Source organism: Aplysia californica, unplaced genomic scaffold (genome assembly GCF_000002075.1).
Source record: "Aplysia californica isolate F4 #8 unplaced genomic scaffold, AplCal3.0 scaffold00047, whole genome shotgun sequence".
Classification (NCBI taxonomy): Eukaryota; Metazoa; Mollusca; class Gastropoda; order Aplysiida; family Aplysiidae; genus Aplysia; species Aplysia californica.
The window spans coordinates 405,734-411,518 of record NW_004797317.1 but is presented as its reverse complement, the minus strand read 5'-3'; positions in this window follow the sequence as shown (position 1 = coordinate 411,518).

Genomic DNA, 5,785 nt, shown 5'->3' with positions numbered 1-5,785 from the left:
GAGAGAGAGAGAGAGAGAGAGAGAGAGAGAGAGAGAGAGAGAGAGAGAGAGCGAGAGAGAGAGAGAGAAAGAGAGAGAGAGAGAGGGGGGGTGAGGAGATTTATAGAGATAGATAGAGCAGCAGAGACAGACAGACAGGCAGACAGAGCGAGTGGAATAGAGAGAGAAAAACGAAAGAAAGAAAAAGCGAAAGAAAGAGATGGAGATAAAGGGAGAGAGAAATAAAGAAAAAAGAGAAAAACAGACAGACAAACAAAAGACAGAGAAGGAGAGTGTTATTTTTTCCCAAGCCTATGCCGGAATCTTAATATATTAATATTATTCTTCATACTTTACCTTGATCTTGTCCTGCAGCTCCTGACTACTCATCATTTCATGGGCATGCCCATCATGGTCTTTCATGCCGGCATGATTGTCTGAAAGTGCAGCTGTGGACACACAATTTCAAACGTTATTTCTTTCGAATGTTTATTTCTTTTCAACATACTTTAGAATATTCGTCCATTTTCAGAGAACACTTTTGAATGGTTATTCCTTTACAGATCACACGTTTGAATTGGCTTTCCTTTTTCAGCAATTTTTCGAATGCTCATTCCTTTTTCAGCCTACTTTTGAAGGTTTATTTCTTTTCTGAGCATACTTTTGAAAGTTAATTCCTTTTCAGAGCAAACTTTTGAATGTTTATTCACTTTTAGAGCAAACCTTAGAATGTACATTCCTTTTCAGCGTACTTTTTAAAGGTTCATTCATTTCCAGAGCATAATCATCATTCCTTTGCACCATACATTTGAATGTTAATTCCTTTGCAGCATACTTCTGAATGTTAGTTCCTTTGCAGCATACTTTTGAATATTCTTTTCTTTTCAGCGTGAGGCTACTGATGCACCAATAGTCCAGAAAATGGTGGAGGTCAATTCGGAACGAAACAATGTCTGTTTGACACGTATGGAGGAAGTTTGTTTACTGACATTCTAGCCCAACCCACACCATCTCCCTCCAAAAAGACCCCCAAAAATTAGACAAAAACAAATAACCCATAAGAATACATACGCGAGCACACACACACACACACACACACACACACACACACACACACACACACACACACACACACACACACACACACCTATAATCAAACACGCCCACGTGTGTGCCTCCAGGTGGAAAGAAAAGGTGTTACAAACACTAATGTCTCGTACAAACGACAGCGGGCAGCACCAACTAACCGATAAACGGACAGTCACATTTTAAATACAGCTGTAGATCCTTTCCTGACCAGTGATATATCTACGTCTAAATCAGCGTCTGTAGATGGCGGGTAGGCTCTTAGTCGTTGCTCGCAGAAAACGTGGGTTCGATTCCCCAGTGGATAAGTTTTTTCGTGCTTTTATTTCTTTTATAAATATCTCTGTCTGTCGAGGTGTTGTACTACTCTGACCCCAGGTTGGCAGTGACAAGCAGTGTCGAAGCAGCCCGACTCCAAAAATACCCAAAATACGAGTATCTAACTTGTGTCGATTCGGAAAGGGAGGGGGGGGGGTATGGGACAAAGCTATAACTCTTTTTCTATATCTTATTTACTGTCCCAGCTTTAACAAAAACTGCTGAAACTTGGTCCTTTCAAAGAGACAGGTTGGCTGTTCATGTGATGTTCCCCTCTTGATTTTTCTTTGTTTGAATTCTGGTGCCACGCTCTAGGTGGGGAGGATGGGGGGTGTTGAAAAGTGGGCGATTGTTGGCTTTATTTATTCAATTATTGGAAATGGGTTGAGGGTTGTTTTTTTTAAGATGCAGAGTTGTTAGATTCTAAGAATGTTGTTAATGGTTATGTTGTTGCTATTTTTTTTACTGCAATAAAGATGTTGAAAATGATTCCTTTCAATTTTTTAGTTTATTTGTTTATTTATTTGTTTGTTTGAGGGGCGGGGGGGGGGGTGTTGTTGACGATGCACTTGTAACACAATTAGGTCATGGAAGTATCGAAGATTAGAGATGTTACAAGAGAGTAACAAACATTAAAAAAGGATGAGAAATAAGGGCGATAATATATTTTGGATAGGAAATAAGGAGCAAACCACACCAGAGCACCCGCCAATCACCCACGTTCCGACCTCTAAACTGTCAGACGTGACACATTAGCCAGACCATTGTTAGCTGTCCAATGTCACAAAGCTAGCCCGGCAGAAGATTGATCTACCATGTACACAATGTTAACACTGTGTGCTTAAGGGTCTCGGTTCTCAGAGCCACCCCCCCCCCCCCCCCAACAACAGTTTGAGAATTTTGTTTCATTTTCAAGGAACCCTGACTTCAAATACAATAATTTAATGTATGGCCCATATATCTCCTTCAACTTGAGATTTTGAATTTGCGATAAAAACATGCAAAAAGACTTTTAAATTATAGCTATGTTTTGTCATTAACTACCTAAATAATTTCACACAATTACCCTCATTGTTGTAGTAGTAGTAGTAGTAGTAGTTGTAGTAGCAGCAGCAGCAACAGCAGCAGCAGCAGCAGCAGTAGTAGTAGTAGTAGTAGTAGTAGTAGTAGTAGTAGTAGTAGTAGTAGTAGTAGTAGTAGTAGTAGTAGTAATAGTAGTAGTAGTAGTAGTAATAGTAGTAGTAGTAGTAGGAGGAGGAGGAGGAGGAGGAGGAGGAGGAGGAGGAGGCGGAGGAGGAGAAGGAGGAGGAGGTATAGTAGAAGTAGTAGAAATAGTAATAGTAGCAGTAGTTTCATTATTATTATCATCAAAATCATCATCATCATCATCATCATCATCATCATCATCATCATCACCATCATCATCATCATCATCATCATCATCATCAATATCATCATCATCATTATCATTATTATTATCACTATGCCTCTGAAACAATTCATTGCGTAGATGAATTAATGCAAATGTGGTTTACAAAGTATCACGTGTGTGAAATGCTCTCGCTTTTTTTCTGCACTCATCTTTAGTTATTTCTTTTCTTTTGTTTATTTTTGTTTGTTAATTTGTCTAAATGTGTAATTGGGTTGGGTTTTTTAAAATTCATTGCTATTTTTTAGTTGTTGTTTTTTTATTTATTGGAGTTTGGATTTTTTTATTTGACTAATGTTGTTTCTTGTTCCTGTATCACCCTGGCAGATTCTTTTCAGTGAGCAGTTTTTAGGTTTACAGGCAAGACAGCTAAAGATTTTACGCATTCGAAATCATATGTGAGATATCGTTGTGAAATCAGGCGCTTGTCAAAATAATGAAATCGAAGAAGCTGGCTTTTATCTTTCGGTTTGGCAATTTTTATCGAAATTTTTTTTGACTCAACACCTATAAGGTCCATTTAAAAACACATGTCTGTGTGGATTTTAATGGAAAAAAACCCTATTGATTTAAGGCACAAAAACGTAAATTCGCTGTTACTAAGGACTGTCAAGCCTTGGAAGTCGAAAAACTTTGGCTTCCATTTTCTCGCTAATTATATCTCTAAAAACCAGGGGACCCCCACCTCCTTCAATCGCAAATATCTCGACTTCTATTGATGATATTTGAGTGGGTTTTTTTCACCGAGAGCAAGATAAATAAACAAGCTTTATAATGATACCACTAACTCCACGTGTCCAAAAATTGACGAGCGCCTGACTCCACTGCGTAGTGACACATATTAATGTCAGATTATTAAAATAAAAAGGACAACCTGAAAATGCAGCTATCCTTGCTACATCTCTCTTCATTTAAATTTGTTAATTTTTACTTGCTTGGGCTCTCATGTTTTTTGTTTCTTTCGAAAAAAAGACGGTGCACTGGGAGGTGGGGGGTGGGGGCATTGTGTCCTTAGCAGTTTGATTTGAGCAACCCTGTTGACTTACAGAGGCGCCAACGTGACGACATCGAGGTGAAAGAAGGACAGAATCGATAAGACCTGAGGTCACAACTGACGGCATACATGACTTTTAACCCGCCATACGTGGTAACCTAGATATGTTGATTTGTACCCTGCGCGACACATACTTGGCACAGATCGGCGATGTAAAGCGTCATGGCTGACTTGCACGTATTCCAGTGTTGCACTGTCAAAGCCAACTACGGTTAGATTAAGGGTAAGGAGGGTATGTAGTTTGAGACGAGAGGGTGGTCCTGCACTGGTTTAGCATCTTTAAGATAAATTGACCCCCAAAGACAACGGTAGAGTCTGAGTTCAGCTATTTGCCAACCGGTAGGACATTTAGGTCGCCTCAAACAACAATGAAAACATTCGTTATGCATCAGTAGTCTCCTCTCTCTCTCTCTCTCTCTCTCTCTCTCTCTCTCTCTCTCTCTCTCTCTCTCTCTCTCTCTCACACACACACACACACACACACACACACACACACACACACACACACACACACACACACACATCTCCCTCTTTTTTATCTGTCAATTGGTATACCAAAACATCGAAGGAATCCGTGTTTTTCACTCTGCATAACAAAACCTGAAAAAGTTGGTTTTTACTTCAAAAAGAAAAAATCACTTTTAGGGTCTAAATAAGTTTTCTTCAGAACCATATCCGATAGAAATAAAAAGCTAAAATGTTAATGATTGTCTTTAATATTTGTCCCTCCATTTTTACTTCAGAAAAGGAGGAATGATCTTATACTGTTTTATTTTGTCACTCGACATAACTTGATATACTTCTATAATACGCAGGCAGCTAGATTGAAACATATCCTGGCCCTTGGTTCTCATCACGGCTTGTTATGTTTAAACATAGGGGGTTTATTTTTCTCATTATAGATCAACTGATCGTTGACGTCGCAGTCTGGTTAACTCCTTTAGCTTTTTTTGTTGTGTTTGTGTTACATTTATCCTGATCTGCCCTGACCGAGGTCTGTGGTGTACTGTTTAGGCTCTTCGTCATTGCATCGAGAAAGCTTGAGTTCCATTGAAAAGTGGAATGGTTTATTTCTTGTTTCTGTTGGTGGTGGTGGTGGTGGTGATGATGTTTTTGTTGTTGCTGCTGCTGTTGTTGTTGTAGTTATTGTTGTTTCTCTTGTTGTTCTTGAATGTTCTTGTTCTTGTTGTTTTCATCAAATGCCTCCGTGTGCGAGCTGGGCTGTTGCGTGATGAATGGTTAAAAAAGACATAGTCGTAGGAGCCTACCTTCTTAATGATCGTTATCGTGTTGAAAGGAGCTCAAATCACTGGCGTTTTTAGCTAAAAAGTGGCTACTAGAAGTCGTGCTAGCAAGCCGTAAACTATTGCCCTACTCAGGTAAATATGTACCTTCCTTGGTATTACATACAGGCAGAATATAGATAATATCATTGGGAGTAGTAAACATTTAGTAAGCCTATTACGCCAGAGCACAGCTCCGTCACAGCCTGGCTTTCCATGATGAATGAGATAGGCCTACCTGGGTTCTAGTCAATACCTGCGATTGATCTGGCACAGCAGTTTCGCAAAACGCTAGCAAGTGTACCCTTTGCACATAGTCCTATAACAAAGATAACTGATAAGTGATAGTATCTATCTATCTGTCTGTCTTGAACAAAAAAAATGTTACGAAAAGAAAGTACGACTAACACAAGCCAGAAAAACAAACATGAGCACTTAACAACATGAGGTCTATAATTACTGTGGCCTACGCAGGTAATTAAAAATGGCTGCATGGTGTCGTTCCTTTCAACTTTGCAGGCACATGTCTAGAGAGTAGGCTACACACTAAGTAGGCAGTGCATGCGTGTACCTGTGTCTTTGTGTGTGTGTTTGTGTTTGTGTGTGTGTGTGTGTGTGTGTGTGTGTGTGTGTGTG